The sequence below is a fragment of the Oncorhynchus kisutch genome, linkage group LG26, assembly GCF_002021735.2.
Source record: "Oncorhynchus kisutch isolate 150728-3 linkage group LG26, Okis_V2, whole genome shotgun sequence".
NCBI lineage: Eukaryota > Metazoa > Chordata > Actinopteri > Salmoniformes > Salmonidae > Oncorhynchus > Oncorhynchus kisutch.
The window spans coordinates 19,346,767-19,365,656 of record NC_034199.2 but is presented as its reverse complement, the minus strand read 5'-3'; the positions used below and the strand labels follow the sequence as shown (position 1 = coordinate 19,365,656).

Below are 18,890 nucleotides of genomic sequence, written 5' to 3'. Positions count from 1 at the left end.
TTGTACAAACGTCCACATGCACACCTTCTAGTTATGTCATCTTCTATCTGTCTGTCTGTCTGTCTGTCTGTCTGTCTGTCTGTCTGTCTGTCTGTCTGTCTGTCTGTCTGTCTGTCTGTCTGTCTGTCTGTCTGTCTGTCTGTCTGTCTGTCTGTCTGTCTGTCTGTCTGTCTGTCTGTCTGTCTGTCTGTCTGTCTGTCTGTCCTGTCTGTCTGTCTGTCTGTCTGTCTGTCTGTCTGTCTGTCTGTCTGTCTGTCCTGTCTTCTCTCTCTTCTCCCTCTTTATATCCTTCTCTCCCTCTCTAAATTCTGCGGCATCGTCAACTCTCTTTCTCCCTCCCTCCCTCCCTCCCTCCCTCCCTCCCTCCCTCCCTCCCTCCCTCCCTCCCTCCCTCCCTCCCTCCCTCCCTCCCTCCCTCCCTCCCTCCCTCCCTCCCTCCCTCCCTCCCTCCCTCCCTCCCTCCCTCCCTCCCTCCCTCCCTCCCTCTCTGCCCTACAGTGACATTCTGATGTATATGTCTACCTTCATATTGAGTAATAAATACTTCCAACAACATGACATAGTTTGTATTACAATATCTACCCATGTGAGTGGTTGTAGTATACCACATACCAGTCCACTATGTCATCATCACAGTCCTTAAAGGCTAAATCTGATTTCTGGTCATTTTTATGAGTCATATACAACCATTGATTCTTGAAGAATGTAAATGCTATATCATTACCCAAAACGCAGGGCTTCATTTTGTGTAATAAGTCTTTGGAAACACACAATGTATAGTTTAAAAACATTTCCTTTTGGTTGATGCGTCGATCCTCAGCCCCAGTATGTTTTTAACCAGAACAGTGCCTGAGCACATAGGATAGAAATACCTCAGCAGAGGTGGAGAGAATACATACCTGAGATAGTACATGGCTGGATGACTAGGCAATGAGCTGACGCAGCCAGGCAGCATCTAATCCAATTCCTCAACCACCCTTTATTGGTTCTGAACATACTGCTATTATATATAGTCTACCTATTGATGGATGGTATGACAGTACATTCATTTATGTACCTGTGTAGTACATTATAACCTGAGGCAATCAGTTAAACAATGCTGTTTTTGTAATTATGCTACTTTCAGTTTGAACATGAACCGGTTACTGGTAATATACCTTTTCCATGGAAAATATGATAGCATACTTATTCTGTCTATCTGCATAGGAAATGGCTAAGTGGAGCCCCCATGCTTAACTTCACAAATAGAAAATACATAAACCAAGGTATCAACCAGCCTACATTCATTACACTGCTTATCGCCCCATACATGCAGATTACCATGGAATTACAGTTTTTAACAATAAACCAAAGTGTGGAGGACACCCAGTGATCGTAAGCCTCAAATCCAGAGAAGGTGAACAGATCCTGGGTTGCGAGCGAGAGGAGTCCTGGGTCACCTCCAGATCTCTAGTGGTCCATGGTGGTCTTACCTTCAACCGGCCACCGCAGACAGAAAGACAGGAATATCCAACAGCTGCGGCTGATCGGACACAGCCAGTGGAGTCTCCCTTCCACAATCTCTTTTCAATACCTCTGTCCCCCCGTTCACTTGCTCCCCTTCTCTCTTCGTCTCTCTCACACAGACTTGCGCTGGCTGATCGTGTGAGCTCTGCTCTCCCCCTCGCTCTTTCATTCGCTCACTCTGTCTCTCTCTGCTCTCCCTCCCTCTCGTTCTGCTCACTCAGTCACTCACTCATTCTCTCTCTCCCTCTCTCTCTCTCTCTCTCTCGAACCCCTTCTCTGTTATTCTCTCTACCTCTCTCTTTCTTTCTATTTCTCTCTCTCTCTCTTTATCTCTATGCCTGTCTCTGTCTTTCTCACACTCTCCCTATATGACAGGGGAAACGGAAAGCGAATGGGTTGGATGCTATGCGTTGGAGGATGGTGGTCAGATGTGGAACGTGACACAGCAAACATACATCACACACAAACACACACATACACCAGCTGACACACCGACACGCTCCTGCAAGGCAAATTGGTATTCCAGGTCCGGACTGCTGTGCTCTGCTTGCGTCATCAGAGAGCTGACCAAAAGCCTGGGCCAGTTTTACGAAGCTGGGGTTATAAAACTGTTAGCAGAATTAGCTTATTTAAAAACTACTGGTCCTCGGCCTTCCTCTTCACAGGCTTCCACCCTCTGTAAGACACCAGGGGGTTGGGGTGAGGAGGGGGAGGGGGAGGGAGCGAAGCGGGGCTGGGGGGGTGTACTGTAACTTACCTCTGCTGGCTTTACCGGTAGAAGCCTCTGGTCACAAGTCAGAGTGAAATGAAGAATAGGATCATCCTCTAATTTGACAAACAACTGAAAAAAGTGAAACAACAGTAGGTTTCTTGTGTTTGCTATGTCAATATCCCCCCTGCAATTTTACCAGGTTGTTATTGTAAAGATCATTTATTGTGGATTGTCCTGTCCTAAACTGTTTTGACAGGGAGATAGACAGCCTGAAGACAATAAGACAATAACATAAGATGGGTGACAGATGCAGGATGAGTAATGATAGATGATAAAATGTAATGAGCCGTTTTGAAGCAGAGACCATCGTTAGTGAGAAACAGTAGTAGTCATACCTTCTCCCAAGGCGGACACAGACGCTGCCAAAAATATTACATCTTTCATGTCTCTTTTCTGAAGGCATTTGTGACATTTTTACACAATTTGAGACACAAAGAGAAGATCAATATGATATGACAAGGAATACTGGCATCAGCGTTGAGAATATAATCTGCTAAATGAGGTATGGATCTCATCAACAAAGACCAAGTTTAGAGTAGAGCAAGAGAGACAGAGAGAGAGAGAGAGACAGAGAGAGACACAGAGAGAGAGAGACACAGAGAGAGAGAGACACAGGAGAGAGAGAGAGAGAGAGACACAGAGAGAGAGAGAGAGAGACACAGAGAGAGAGAGAGAGAGACACAGAGAGAGAGAGAGACACAGAGAGAGAGACAGCAGAGAGAGAGGCAGCAGAGAGAGAGAGAGAGAGAGAGAGAGAGAGAGAGAGAGAGAAAGAGAAAGAGAAAGAGAAAGAGAAAGAGAAAGAGAAAGAGAAAGAGAAAGAGAAAGAGAAAGAGAAAGAGAAAGAGAAAGAGAAAGAGAAAGAGAAAGAGAGAGAGAGAGAGAGAGATAAAGAGAGAGAGAGAGAGAGAGAGATAAAGAGAGAGAGAGAGAGAAGAGAGAGAGAGGAGAGAGAGAGAAGGAGAGAGGAGAGAGAAGATTCAAAGAGAAGAGATAAAGAGAAAAGGAGAGAAAAAGAGGAGAGAGAGAGAGAGATAAAGTAGAGTAGAGAGAGATAAAGAGAGAGAGAAAGAGAGAATAAGAGAGAGAGGAGATGAGATAAAGGAGAGAGATGAGAGATAAAGTAGAGAGAGAGAGAGAAGAAGAGAGAGAGAGAGAGCGAGAGAGAGAGAGAGAAGAGAGATGAGAGATGAGAGAGAGAGAAGAGAGAGAGAGAGATAAGAGGATGAGATAAAAGGAGAGATAAGGAGAGAGATAAAGAGAGAGTAGATAAAGAAGAGAGAGATAAAGAGGAGAGATAAAGAGAGAGAGAGAGAGAGAGCGAGAGATGAGAGAGAGAGAGGAGAGAGAGAGATAAGAGAGAAGAGAGATAAGAGAGGAGAGGAATAAGAGGAGAGAAGAGATAAGAGAGAGAGAGAGTAGAGAGAGGAGAGAGAGAGAGAGAGAGAGGAGAGAGAAGAGAGAGAGAGAGAGAGGAGGAGAGAGAGAGAGAGAGAGAGAGAGAGAGAGAGAGATAAAGAGAGATAAAGAGAGAGATATAAAGAGAGAGAGAGAGATAAAGGGAGAGAGATAAAGAGAGAGAGATAAAGAGAGAGAGATAAAGAGAGAGAGAGAGAGAGAGAGAGAGAGAGAGAGATAAAGAGAGAGAGATAAAGAGAGAGAGAAATATACTTTTTTAAACCTTTTTGAGTGCAATATTTACTGTTAGTTTTTTGTTGATGTTGTTTTGTGTCTTCTCACTTTTGTGTATTCTTTATTTAACTTGCTTTGACAATGTAAACACATGCCAAAAATGCCCCCTTGAATTCAATTGAGAGAGCGAGAGAGAGAGAGAGAAATATGTCATCTTTGGATTCCAGTGTCTTTAGGGACTTGTGTTAGAGACGCATTCTTTCATTCTTTCTTGACACCGAAGATGAAGAGAAACAACATGCTGTAACAAAAGGTATTCAACGTGTTTTAAACAATAGGCGCCTGAGACAATCTGAGAATAACAACCAAGCCTAGTCAAGGATGACTGAGTGAGTATTATAATACAAGCTGTGTGTGTCTAATAACATATGCTGAGATAATCATTCATATCACAGACAGACAGCCTGGTATGCAGAGTCTAAACTCTCGGGGGAAATAAGGGGGCGAGCCTCGCTCACTAAGTAGGGCACACTAAGTAGGGCACACTAAGTAGGGTTTGGGGGGGTCAATCGTTTAATAAGAAACACAATTATACCTGAAAGACCTAATGCCAAAAATGTCTCACCTTCTGTCCTCTTCACACACAAACGCACAAAAACACACGCACACACACACACACACACACACAAACATCCCGTCACCTCTCTCTGACAGGAGTGATTTGGAGTGGAATGTTACACCTCACCAACCGACACCTTGGCGAGATCCAAGCAAGTGTACTTATATTTGAAAAACAGTTTGTAATGGTTTCTGTGGTTTTAAAGGATCACCTCAGTAATTCTCAGTGGAAAACAGAATACAAATTATTCACTGGAGGGAAATCTGAGTGTCACTTTTTGGCATTAGAGGCTTGTGTTAGCGAGAGGTGGTGACATAGATTAAATGAGTCGAGCTGATATATCAAAATATACGTCATGTTGTTCCATTACGGCGAAAAGACAATGTAAATCACACATGAAGTTATTTAACTCTGAGAGAGTGTGTAGTACTGTGGATGGTATGTTAGAACAGGGAGGAGGAGGATGGAGGAGGAGGATGGAGGAGGATGGAGGAGGAGGAGGAGGATGGAAGAGGAGGAGGATGAGGATGGATTAGTGTGTGTGTGTGTGTGTGAACTTCTGTATGTTTGTGCGCTTGTGTGTGTTACTTTGTGGATTAGTGTGTGTGTGTGTGTGTGTGTGTGTGTCCGTGTGCATCCTATATGTGTTGAAGCTGACAGCTGCTCTCTGACAACACACTAACTGGAAAACCATCTCAGCACTGAAATCGTCCCAACATGGCCTCCACTAAAACCAGAATACAATTTCATGTTTGCCTCCGGTCTTCCAATGGTGACGGGGGGAATGGCAGTGGTCAGCAGGTCTACGGTGGCCTTGAATGGACACACTATGGATGGACTTGGGCTGGTTGATGTACCATAGGGGACTTTTATTCTCTGGAAATTATTTCCCTTCAACCTAAAATTTCAATCCATTTCAATCTCAGTGCCACATTGAATAGAGGCATTGTACTCCAAAGTGTTTCATTCCTGTTGGAAAGCAGTAAAGATGGGTGGGTTGGGGGGGGGGGGGGGTGTTGAGGAGGGCTTTTTGACTCATCACCTCTCATAACTGGATTATATGGTCAGGGTCACATAGCAGCTATACTGACACTTGATTCACAGATCCTGAGGACTTACCAACTCTCTCTGTGTTTTCTCCCTCCCTCCCTCCCTCCCTCCCTCCCTCCCTCCCTCCCTCCCTCCCTCCCTCCCTCCCTCCCTCCCTCCCTCCCTCCCTCCCTCCCTCCCTCCCTCTCTCTCTCTCTCTCTCTCTCTCTTCACTGGATCTGTCTGTTCTTCTCTTATCTCAACTCCCAGCAGCAGCAGCAGTAGGCCCGGAGGTTTGTCCAGAGCCTCTTGGTGTTATTGCATGAGAAACACATTCAGTCTTCATTTAGGAGATTAATTTCCAGCCTTGTTTCAAGCTACATGAAAAAGGGAAAGGCCCCATAATTTTGGGAGATTTATGTAGACCGGTGCGCAACAGAAAAACAGACCTGTTTGCCTCCAAAATGAGTTCCGCCGGGAATTAAAGTCCGAATGAAAATAGTCCCCTAGAACTAATTTACAGCCGGTGTAGAATAACTTCTCTTCATTTTAGCAGTTAGAATAATGTATGTTCCCTGCCAAAGACAACCTGTGTGTGAGTGTGTGCATGTGCATGTGTGTGTGCATGCATGTGTGTATGTTTGATGACTGTACCAGGTTTGGCTGAGAGTTGGGGAATAGACTTCTGCTGAACAAGTGTTCAGAACCTTTTAGGCGGAGGTAGTAAATGGATGACATCAAAGAAATGTAGAATTGTCCGAAGAAGTATGGAATTTTGACTTATTTTCTTTTGTGCCTTTTCTCTGAGTTGAGCTGATTATCATTGATGCACACAAACACACAGGCCCACGCACACATCAGTCCTTATCTCCACACAGCAGTTCATGCAGATGTCCCGAGAGATGAGCTATTCAGAGCGAGACAACGAAGAAGAAAGAGATATTCTGAAAAAGAGGAGGGAGGGAGAGAGATTCAGAGACAGAGAGAGAGAGAGAGTAACTATTTCCCCATGTGCACCTGGGTCATCGGTTGACCATTTGAAAGTCAGCTTTTTATCCGACCCCTCCACCCCTTCCTATCCCTCCCGCCTTGCTCTGCGTGCCAACACCTATAGGTACTGAGGAATCACAGGAATGAAGGGATTATGAAGCAGCCAAAACCAGTCTCCTAAAGTCTCTTCAACTTTCTCTTCATCTGCATTAAACTAAAAGCATCGTCATCTCTTGTCCAGCAGGGGCCTGTTGTATTGAATGTTAATGCAGTTACCCTAAGGGCAACATTTGTTGTTTTGTGATACCATGGTCAGGTTGAATGCTGGTTGAAACCTCATTGTTTTTTAATAGCCACCACAAAGAAAATGTCTTCATCAGGTTGTAATCTAATTTTTTTGTAACTAGTTACCTGCATATTTTACATGCATGGCTGTATGTCAGATTATATGTCAGATAGATTAGCCTATGCCTCGACCTTTGACCTATCCACTGTTAGAGGGCAAGGTGTCAGTAGGAATCAGCTTGAACACAGAATGTCCTTGTGCTTGTCGCATATCTCCTGTTAAAGAGTCTGTCATTAAACACACATACTAGGATACTTTTCCCTATCGTTCACTGGGGTCTGTAACAATTTAGTAGAACGAGGAAAGACTCGCCACCCAGTTGTCTTCTCCTGTCTTTTCCATCCCTACTTCTCAGGTCACACCAAAGAGTAACCTGCTGTGTCCTGATAATTTCTAGGGTCTAAACCTAGACTATGGCCTAGGCCTTTTTTATGTCCTGGTAACTTTGTCTTTGGTCCAGGGACTGCATTACCTGGTGCAATGGGAGAGAGGGGTGAGGAGTATTGTCCCTCCTCACAGTGTTTCGAGAGATGAAATAGATGGATAAAGTTGGGTGGCAATGAGCATGTTGTCACAGGCTACTGGGAGATGAAGAGAGAGGGGTAGGGGTTGAGGGGCCAGGGGTGTGTGGGTGTGGGGGAGGTCTTCTTGTCTCATCACCGCACTTAACTGGATTATTAGGTCAGGGTCACATAGCAGCTATACTGACATCTGAGTCACAGGTCCTATAGACTCTCTCTCTTTCTCCATCTTCTCTCTCTCTGTCTCTCTCTCTCTCTCTCTGTATCTCTCTCTCTCTCTGTGTGTGTGTATGTGTCTCTCTCTCTCTTTCTCCGTCTTCTCTCTCTCTCTCTCTCTCTCTCTCTCTCTCTCTCTCTGTCTCTCTCTCTCTCTCTCTCTCTCTCTCTCTCTCTGTCTCTCTCTCTCTGTGTGTGTGTCTTTCTCTCTCTTACTCCCTCTCTTTATTCCCATTTCTCCTTGTTTTTTCTCTTTCTCTTTCTCTCACCGTCCTCTCTCTCTTCCCTGTTTTTCTTTCTTTCTTTCTTTCTTTCTTTCTTTCTTTCTTTCTTTCTTTCTTTCTTTCTTTCTTTCTTTCTTTCTTTCTTTCTTTCTTTCTTTCTTTCTTTCTTTCTTTCTTTCTTTCATTCTTTCTTTCTTTCTTTCTTTCTTTCTTTCTTTCTCACTTCCCTTCATTGTCTTTCTCCCCTCTCTCTCTTGCTCTCTCTTTCTCTCTCTCTCTCGCTATTTTCTATGTCCTGGTACATTGTCTTTGGTCCGGTTACTGCATTACATGGTGCGATGGGAGAGAGGGGGTGAGGAGTATTGTCCCTCCTCACACTCTGCTTCGGGAGGCATAAAAGGCCAAGTATGCGCTCAATCCTCCCCTTCTCCCTTCCTCCCCCTTTTCACCCCCTCCCTCCCAGCAACGTCAGCCTTTGTTTTAGGGGGTGGCGTTTGGCGGCAGCGGGCAGGATTGTGTGTGTGACTCGGGAAGGCTAATATTTTAGTAGGTGTGAAAGCAGACAGTGAAGACCCGATAATGCCCTGGGTGATGTCATGTGCCCGTGTTACAGAGGGAGATTTGTGTGTTTGTTTGCTGCGCATATGTGTGTGTGTGAGCTTGTGTGTGTGTGTGTAAGAGGGATGGATTGGGATCTCTTTGTTCCCTGTTTAAGAGGCGGGGGAATGGTTGGTTAATTAGCGAATTGTTCAGTTATCCCCCGGACAAGGGAAATTGATCAGTGACATAGATGAAGGCTCTGATTTCCCCCCCCCCCCCCAACACCACACCCAACACCACACACAATTCCCCATTGACGACCAGCAAACAGGCTGCCCCAGACCCTAAGAATGTCATGGTAATTTGATGTGTTTTTATTAGGATCTCCATTAGCTGACGCCAATGGCTACAGCTAGTCTTACTGGGGTCTGACACATAACAAAAAAATCATTACAGACTAAATACTTTACAATTGACATACATTGAAAAACATGAACATGTAGTGTGTGTGTGTGTGTGTGTGTGTGTGTGTGTGTGTGTGTGTGTGTGTGTGTGTGTGTGTGTGTGTGTGTGTGTGTGCGTGTGCGTGCGTGCGTGCGTGCGTGTGTGTGTGTGTGTGTCTATCAGTTACACATGCATGTCATTACATACACACAACAAGTAGGTCACATGGGGGAGAGGCCTTGTGCCGTAAGGTGTTGCTTTATTTGTTTTTTTTAAACTAGGTTTGCGTTCACTTGTGCTATATAAGATGGAAGGGATTTCCATGCACTCATGGCTCTGTATAATACTTCATGCTTCCTTGAATTTGTTCCGAACCTGGAGACTGTGAAAAGACCCCTGGTGCCATGTCTGGTGGGGTAAATGTGTGTGTAAGTTGACTATGCAAACAATTTGGAATTTCCAACACATTAATGTTTCTTATAAAAACAAGAAGTGATGCAGTCAGTCTTTCCTCAACTCTCAGCCAAGAGAGACTGGCATGCATAGTATTACCATTAGCCCTCTGATTACAATGAAGAGCAGGACGTGCCGCTCTGTTCTGGGCCAGCTGCAGCTTAACTACATCTTTCTTTGCAGCACTTGACCATATGACTGAACATTAATCAAGATAAGATAAAACTAGCCTGCAGGACTTGCTTTGTGGAGTGTGGTGTCAAAAAAGCAGAGCATCTCTTTATTATGGACAGACCTCTCCCCATCTGTACAACCATTGAATCTATGTGTTTTGACCATAACACCAAGTAATTTAGTCTCTTCAACTTGTTCAACAACCACACCATTCTTTACCAGATTCAGCTGAAGTCTATAACTTAGGGAATGATTTGTAACAAATACAATGCTCTTAGTTTTAGAGATGTTCAGGACCAGTTTATTAATGGCCACCCATTCCAAAACAGACTGCAACTCTTTGTTAAGGGTTTCAGTGACTTCATTAGTTGTGGTTGCTGATGTGTATATGGTTGAACCATCAGCATACATGGACACACATGCTTTGTTTAATGCCAGTGGCAGGTCATTGGTAAAAAATTGAAAAGAGTAGAGGGCCTAAAGAGCTGCCCTGCGGGACACCACACTTTACAGGTTTAACATTAGAGAAGCTTCCATTAGATATATACAGTTGAAGTTGAAAGTTTACATACACTTATCTTGGAGACATTAAAACTCGCATTTCAACCGCTCCACAAATTTCAAAAACTAAAGTTTTGGCAAGTCGGTTATGACATCTACTAAGTAATTTTTCTAACAATTGTTTACAGAAAGGTTATTTCATTTGTAATTCACTCTATCACAATTCCAGTGCGTCAGAAGTTTATGTACACTATGTTGACTGTGCCTTTAAACAGCTTGGAAGATTTCAGAAAATGCTTCTGATAGGCTAATTGTACCTGTGGATGTATTTCAAGGCCTACCTTCAAACTCAGCGCCTCTTTGCTTGACATCATGGTAAAATCAAAAGAAATCAGTCAAGACCTCAGAAAAAAAATTGCCATAAAAAAAACACCATAAAAAAGCCAGACTACGGTTTGCAACTGCACATGGGGACAAAGATCATACTTTTTGGAGAAATGTCTGGTCTGATGAAATAAAAATAGAACTGTTTGGCCATAGTGACCATCGTTATGTTTGGAGGAAAAAGGGGGAGGCTTGCAAGCCGAAGAACACCATCCCAACCATGTAGCACGGGGGTGGGAGCACCATGTTGTGGGGGTGCTTTACTGCAGGAGGGACTGGTGCACTTCACAAAATAGATGGCTTCATGAGGGAGGAAAATTATGTGTATATATTGAGGCAACATCTCAAGACATCAGTCAGGAAGTTAAAGCTTGGTCGCAAATGGGTCTTCCAAATGGACAATGACCCCAAGCATACTTCCAAAGTTTTAGCAAAATGGCCTAAGGACAACAAAGTCAAGGTATTGGAGTGGCCATCACAAAGCCCTGACCTCAAACCCATAGAAAATTTGTGAGCAGAACTGAAAAAGTGTGTGCGAATAAGGAGGCCTTCAAACCTGACTCAGTTCCACCAGCTCTGTCAGGAGGAATGGGCCAAAATTCACCCAACTTATTGTGGGAAGCTTGTGGAAGGCTACATGAAAATGTTTGACCCAAGTTAAATAATTTGAAGGCAATGTTACCAAATACTAATTGAGTGTATGTTAACTTCTGACCCACTGGGAATGTGATGAAAGAAGTAAAAGCTTAAATAAATCATTATTTCTACTATTATTCTGACATTTCACATTCTCAAAATAAAGTGGGGATCCTAACTGGCCTAAGACTGGGAATTTTTACTCTGATTAAATGTCAGGAATTGTGAAACATTTAGTTTAAATGTACTTGGTTAAAGTGTATGTAAACATCCGACTTCAACTGTAGCTCTGAATCCATGATATGGCAGAGGTTGAAAAGCCATAACATGTATGTTTTCTCAACAACAGGCTATGGGGATTAATATCACAGGCTGTACTGAAATCTAACAGTACAAATCCCACAATCTTTTTCTTAATTTCTTTCAACCAATCATCTGTCATTTGTGTCAGTGCTGTACATGTTGAGTGCCCTTCTCTATAAGCTGAAAGTCTGTTGTTCATTTGTAGCATTGGAATGGCATGGGACAAAGAGGGTAGTGCACTGAAACTGAGAAGAGAAGTGGAGAGAACCTCTCCCTTCTACTCAAAATGTGTACTCGTTTATTCCCCCTTCATGGATTTGCCCGTACGAAAAAAACACATGAAATTCACATGTGGAAAATCAATACATTTGATTTCACAAGACAAATCGTGTGGTTTTGGAACTCTTCACACGTGATGATATTTCACAGGTGATGCCCTGCAAACGAAGATGAGTAATTAAGATGTCCCTAGAACATCACACAGTGTTTTCAATTGACATACATGATTACGTTGTGTATGTTTATTTATACAGTAATTATGATTCAACATATCCTTGCCTGGGATATAAACTCACATCCTTCCAACCTTCCTGCTATGCCACCATGTCTGTTTTCGCCTGTATTCCAACACTTTGGACATAAAATCTCAGCTTTGTCAAAAATACGCTCAAGAATAACAAGTATATTTATCATAGTGGTTCAGGTGTAACATTAAAGCAGAATAATATGCCCCAACAACATTAGACAGAAAAACACTCAAATTGCTGAAATAAGTCAATGTAATTAATTATGAGAGAATAGTCAGAATAAATCATAACTAAAATAGCTAGACCCACCCTAGACCCACTCCAATTTGCTTACCGCCCAAATAGGTCCACAGACGACGCAATCGCAACTAAACTGCACACTGCCCTAACCCATCTGGACAAGAGGAATACCTATGTGAGAATGCTGTTCATCGACTACAGCTCAGCATTTAACACCATAGTACCCTCCAAACTCATCATCACCCTGGGTCTCGACCCCGCCCTGTGCAACTGGGTACTGGAATTCCTGACGGGCCACCCCCAGGTGGTGAGGGTAGGAAACAACATCACCACCCCGCTGATCCTCAACACTGGGGCCCCACAAGGGTGCGTTCTGAGCCCTCTCCTGTACTCCCTGTTCACCCACGACTGCGTGGCCATGCACGCCTCCAACATAATCATCAAGTTTGCAGACGACACTACAGTGGTAGGCTTGATTACCAACAACGACAAGACGGCCTACAGGGAGGAGGTGAGGGCCCTCGGAGTGTAGTGTCAGGAAAATAACCTCACACTCAACATCAACAAAACTAAGGAGATGATTGTGGACTTCAGGAAACAGCAGAAGGAGCACCCCCCTATCCACATCAATGGGACAGTAGTGGAGAGGGTAGTAAGTTTTAAGTTCCTCTGTGTACACATCACGGACAAACTGAATTGGTCCACCCACACAGACAGCGTTGTGAAGAAGGCGCAGCAGCGCCTCTTCAACCTCAGGAGGCTGAAGAAATTTGGCTTGTCACCAAAAGCACTCACAAACTTTTACAGATGCACAATCGAGAGCATCCTGTCGGGCTGTATCACCGCCTGGTACGGCAACTGCTCCGCCCACAACCATAAGGCTCTCCAGAGGGTATGAGGGCTGCACAATGCATCACCAGGGGCAAACTACCTGCCCTCCAGGACACCTACACCACCCGATGTCACAGGAAGGCCATAAAGATCATCAAGGACAACAACCACCCGAGCCACTGCCTGTTCACTGCTATCATCCAGAAGGCGAAGTCAGTACAGGTGCATCAAAGCAGGGACCGAGAGACTGAAAAACAGCTTCTATCTCAAGGCTATCAGACTGTTAAACAGCCAACACTAACATTGAGTGGCTGCTGCCAACATACTGACTCAACTCCAGCCACTTTAATCATGGAATCATTTATGTAAAAATTTATCACTAGCCACTTTAAACAATGCCACTTAATATAATGTTTACATACCCTACATTACTCATCTCATATGTATATACTGTACTCGATACCATCTACTGCATCTTGCCTATGCCGTTCTGTACCATCACCCATTCATATATTTTTATGTACATATTCTTCATCCCTTTACACTGGTATGTATAAGGTAGTTGTTGTGGAATTGTTAGGTTAGATTACTTGTTGGTTATTACTGCATTGTCGGAACTAGAAGCACAAGCATTTCGCTACACTCGCATTCACATCTGCTAACCATGAGTATGTGACAAATAAACTTAGATTTGATTTTTAGCAGTACAGATGGTACTCATTTTCTAAGTGCAGCGATGTATTATAGGTAATGAATGTGTATGGGAACGCTTCAGACTCTGTTGTGCAGCAGAAATGTCAGTGTAACTCAAACCCAGAGGTTATGAGTTTGAGTCCCAGGTGGGGTCATACTTTAGCTGAACAGCGATAACACACGAAATTGCATATGTGAAAAACGTGACCATGTGTAGTTTAAAAAAACACTTAAAAAAAAATGTGAAGTGCTCCAAAAACACTTTATTTCACGTGTAAAATGTCACATAAAGTGTTCCAAAAACACGTTTTCACATGAGAAGTGTTCCAAAAACACATTTTCACATGAGAAGTGTTCCAAAAACTCGTTTTCACATGAGAAGTGTTCCAAAAACACGTTTTCACGTGAGAAGTGTTCCAAAAACACGTTTTCACATGAGAAGTGTTCCTAAAACTCGTTTTCACATGAGAAGTGTTCCAAAAACTCGTTTTCACATGAGAAGTGTTGCAAAAACACGTTTTCACATGAGAAGTGTTCCAAAAACACGTTTTCACATGAGAAGTGTTCCAAAAACACGTTTTCACATGAGAAGTGTTCCAAAAACACGTTTTCACATGAGAAGTGTTCCAAAAACTCGTTTTCACATGAGAAGTGTTCCAAAAACACGTTTTCACGTGAGAAGTGTTCCAAAAACACGTTTTCACATGATTTGTGAAATCCTGTGGTTCAACATGTGATAACATAAAATTTCACTGTTAGGAATTGCTGTTCATTTTGGGGGAAATATTTTTCATTTTACTGTACATTTCCACAGTAATACGATACTGTATTCATTTTTTGCTATATACAGTACATTCAGAAAGTATTCAGACCCCTTGACTTTTTACACATTTTGTTACTTTATAGCCTTATTATAAAATTGATTCAATTGTTGTTGTTTTTTCCTCATCAATCTACACACAATACATAGATAATGACAAAGCAAAACAGGTTTTTAGATTTTCTTGCAAATGTATTCAAATTTAAAACTGAAATATCACATTTACACAGCGATTACAGCCTTGAGTCTTCTTCAAATGTATTCAAAATAAAAAAACGGAAATATCACATTTATGTAAGTATTTAGACCCTTTACTCAGTACTTAGTTGAAGCACCTTTGGTAGCGATTACAGCCTCAAGTCTTCTCGGTTATGACGCTACAAGCTTGGCACACCTCTATTTGGGAAGTTTCTCCAATTCTTCTCTGCAGATCCTCTCAAGTTTTGTCAGGTTGGATGGAGAGCGTCGCTGCACAGCTATTTTCAGTTCTCTTCAGAGATGTTCGATCGGGTTCAAGTCCGGGCTCTGGCTGGGCCATTCAAGGACATTCAGAGACTTGTTCCGAAGCCTCTTCTGTGTTGTCTTGGCTGTGTGCTTAGGGTTGTTGTCCTGTTGGAAGGAGACCTTTCACCCCAGTCTGAGGTCCTGCACGCTCAGGAGCAGGTTTTCATCAAGGATCTCTCTGTACTTTTCTCCGTTCATCTTTCCCTCGATCCTGACTAGTCTCCCAGTCCCTGCAGCTGAAAAACATCCCCACAGCATGATGCTGCCACCACCATGCTTCACCGTAGGGATGGTGCCATGTTTCCTCCAGACACGACGCTTGGCATTCAGGCCAAAGAATTCACTCTGGGTTCATCAGACCGGAAAATATTGAGAGTCCTTTAGTTGCCTTTTGGCAAACTCCAAGAGGGCTGTCATGTTCCTTTTAATGAGGAGTGGCTTCCGTCCACTGATTGGTGGAGTGTTGCAGAGGTTGTCCTTCTGGAAGGTTCTCTCATCTCCACAGAGGAACTCTGGAGCTCTGTCAGAGTGACCATCGGGTTCTTGGTCATCTCCCTGACCAAGGCCCTTCTCCCCCGATTGCTTAGTTTGGCCGGGCTGCCAGCTCTAGGAAGTGTCTTGGTGGTTCCAAACTTCTTCCATTTAAGAATGACGGACGCCACTGTGTTCTTGGGGATCTTCAATGCTGCATAATTTTTTGGTACCCTTCCCCGGAAATGTGCCTCGACACAATCCTGTCTCAGAGCTCTATGGAAAATTCCTTCGACCTCACGGCTTGGTTTTTGATCTGACATGTACTGTCAACTATGGGACCTTATATAGACAGGTGTGTGCCTTTCCAAATCATGTCTAATCAATTGAATTTACCTCAGGTGGACTCCAATCAAGTTGTAGAAACATCTCAAGGATGATCAATGGATACCGGATGCACCTGAGCTCTATTTCGAGTCTCATAGCGAAGGGTCTGATTACTTATGTAAATAAGCTGTTTCTGTTTTTTATTTTAACGTGTGTCAATCACAATGCACTTGGGTGGGCTACTTTTTTGGCCCATCCTGCTATTCAACTTGGCATGCATCACTTGCAATTACATTTAAACTTATAGGATACTTTAGATGTGTTTATTATTTTATAGTAAGTTACCGGCTACTGAGTGGAAACAACGTTTAATGTATTTCAACAGCTGAACTCTATTAGACTAACTAAGTGCGGAGATGTATTATAGGTCATGAATCTGTAGGTGACTTCTGTGAATGCTACAGACTTCGTGGCACTGCAGAAAGATCTGTATACCCCTCAATCCAGAGGTTGTGACTTGAAATCCCAGGTGTGGTCATATTGAATGTCAGCACAAAGTAATCATGTGAAATTTACCACTAACCTTAAAAATCCCACACCATTTAATTACTTCCCTTACAAAAAAACACCTGAAATATACTGTTTCACATGTGCAGTTTTCTTTACATGTGAAAACAGAAGAGACAGAAGAGGTCAGTTTTTCCCATGTAGTTTCATGATATCACATGTTGAAATGTTGTATCCCCATGTTGTCACATTTATTTCACATGAGATCATGTTTTCACATGTGCAGCTTCATGTTATGACATGTTGTTTTTACATGTTTACACATGTTATCACATTAACTTCACATAGGATCACATGATCACAAATTCATGTGGTTTTTCCCGTAAGGGTGGACAGGTGTGAGAAATATGGTGGAAAATCCAGAAAACCTCAGCCATGGTTACAACAACCCAACACTTTTAAATCCTTGAGCAGGAGTGAAAGAAACACTTGGGGTTAGAGAATGGTACAGTCAGCAGGGCTATACAGCGCCTTCAGAAAGTGCCCCTTGACTTATTGTTGTTACAGCCTGAATTCAAAATATTTTTCTTCTTCTCACCCATCTACACACAGTACGCCATAAATCTTGCACATTTATTGAAAATGAAATACAATAATATCTCATTTACATCAGTATTCACACCCCTGAGTCAATACAGTCACCTTTGGCAGCAATTACAGCTGTGAGTCTTTCTGGGTAAGTCTCTAAGAGCTTTGCACACCTGGATTGTACAATATTTGCACATTATTTCTTTTAAATTATTCAAGCTCTGTCAAGTTGGTTGTTGATCATTGCTAGCAATAAATAAACGTCAGGTAGTGCTAAACACGGCTGCTAGAATTTTGACTAGAACCCCAAAAATGTATCATATTAGTGCTAGTGCTAGCCTCTCTACACTGGCTTCCTGTTAAGGCAAGGGCCTATTTCAAGGTTTTACTGCTAACCTACAAAGCATTACATGGGCTTGCTACTACCTATCTCTCAGATTTGGTCCTGCTGTACATACCTACAAGTATGCTACGGTCACAAGAAAACAGCTGGAGGGCAGGGCTTTCTCCTTTAGAGCTCCATTTTAATGGAATGGTCTGCCTATCCATGTGAGAGATGCAGACTCGGTCTCAACCTTTAAGTCTTTATTGAAGACTCATCTCTTCAGTAGGTCATATGATTGAGTGTAGTCTGGCCCAGGAGTGTGAAGGTGAACGGAAAGGCACTGGAGCAACGAACCACCCTTGCTGTCTCTGCCTGGCCGGTTCCCCTCTCTCCACTGGGATTCTCTGCCTCTAACCCTATTACAGGGGCTGAGTCACTGGCTTACTGGTGCTCTTCCATGCCGTTCCCAGGAGGGGTGCGTCACTTGAGTGGGTTGAGTCACTGACGTGATCTTTCTGTCTGGGTTGGCGCCCCCCCTTGGGTTGTGCCATGGGGGAGATCTTTGTGGGTTATACTCGGCCTTGTCTCAGGATGGTAAGTTGGTGGTTGGAGATATCCCTCTAATGGTGTGGGGGCTGTGCTTTGGCAAAGTGGGTGGGGTTATATCCTGCCTGTTTGGCCCTGTCTGTGGGTATCCCCAGACATATCCCCAGCCCTAGGACCATGCCTCAGGACTACCTGGCCTGATGACTCCTCGCTGTCCCCAGTCCACCTGGTCGTGCTGCTGCTCCAGTTTCAACTGTTCTGCCTGCGGCTATGGAACCCTGACCTGTTCACAGGACGTGCTACCTGTCCCAGACCTGCTGTTTTCAACTCTCTAGAGACAGCAGGAGCGGTAGAGATACTCTGAATGATCGGCTATGAAAAGCCAACTGGCATTTACTCCTGAGGTGCTGACCTGTTGCACCCTCTACAACCACTGTGATTATTATTATTTGACCCTGCTGGTCATCTATGAACATTTGAACATCTTGGCCATGTTCTGTTATAATCTCCACCCGGCACAGCCAGAAGAGGACTGGCCACCCTTCATAGCCTGGTTCCTTTCTAGGTTTCTTCCTAGGTTCTTGCCTTTCTAGGGAGTTTTTCCTAACCACAGTGCTTCTACACCTGCATTGTTTGCTGTTTGGGGTTTTAGGCTGGGTTTCTGTACAGCACTTTGTGACATAAGCTGATATAAGAAGGCCTTTATAAATAAATTGGATTGCTTGATTGATAGATAGCCATTTTCAAGTCTTGCCATAGATTTTCAAGCCGATTTAAGTCAAAACTGTAACTAGGCCACTCAATGTCATCTAAGCAACCCTAGTGTATATTTATCCTGTGCTTATGTAACAGTATTGCTTCTGTCCCACTCCTCACCCCAACCTAGGCTCGAACCAGGTTAGAGCCAGGGACACACTGACCACATCAACAAGTGCCTCCCACATTTACCCATCGCTCCACAGAAGCTGCGGCCGGCGCTTGCAGAGCAGTGACGTCACCGATTGAAAAGCTATTAGTGCGCAACCCTCTAACTAGCTAGCCATTTCACACCGGTTACACTTAACTCTATTCTGTTTCTTTTTATCCTAAAAAACTCCCTAGTCCTTGTCAATGATAAGCATACCAATAACATGATGTAGGCACCACCATGCTTGAAAATATGAAGAGTAGTACTTAGTGATGTGTTGGTTTTGCCCCAAACATAAAGCTTTGTATTCAGGA

At 43.5% G+C, this 18,890-nt stretch overlaps 1 protein-coding gene across 1 annotated transcript in view; it reads right to left on the bottom strand.

The window, feature by feature from the left end:
• Nucleotides 1–2,017, bottom strand: part of ndp (norrin cystine knot growth factor NDP) — a 23,060-nt gene extending 21,043 nt beyond the window's left edge. The window contains exon 1 of the mRNA XM_020461972.2: nt 1,473–2,017. The gene's annotated coding sequence lies outside the window, so the exon portion shown is untranslated. The remainder of the gene's footprint in view (nt 1–1,472) is intronic.
• Between the last annotated feature and the right edge of the window lie 16,873 nt (nt 2,018–18,890).